We start from the raw sequence: 453 nt of genomic DNA on the forward strand, positions 1-453 counted from the left end.
CCAGCACCGTCAGCACAGCAGCCCCCGCCAGGAGGAAATGAGCCGGCAGGACCTGCTGGGAGGCTGTTGCCCAACACGGTCCCAGCCCCGGCTCCGGAGCCCGGACGGCTCGTCCGCCCCTCCAGGGGAAGGGAAACCTGGCCTGGGGCAGACGCAGGGGCCACCGGCCCCGTTTCCCTGGCGAGGGAGAGGGTCTGACACCAGCTGGGGGCGTTCTGCCGGGGCTCTTCGCTCTGCCCCCGCCACGGGCCCTGGCCCCGTCTCCGGGGAAGTGACTCATGCAGGGTCATGCTCTGAATCAGCGCAGCGCTGGGGCTGGGAACTCGGATCCCTGATGCCAGAGCCCCCCTGCTCTAACCCCTAGGCCTCACTACCCTCCCAGGCCCAGGAACCCCTGACTCATCCTTCCTGTGGCTCTAACCTGTAGGCCTGGCTCCCCTCCCCAAGCTGGGA

Source organism: Pelodiscus sinensis, chromosome 2 (genome assembly GCF_049634645.1).
Source record: "Pelodiscus sinensis isolate JC-2024 chromosome 2, ASM4963464v1, whole genome shotgun sequence".
NCBI classification, from domain to species: Eukaryota; Metazoa; Chordata; order Testudines; family Trionychidae; genus Pelodiscus; species Pelodiscus sinensis.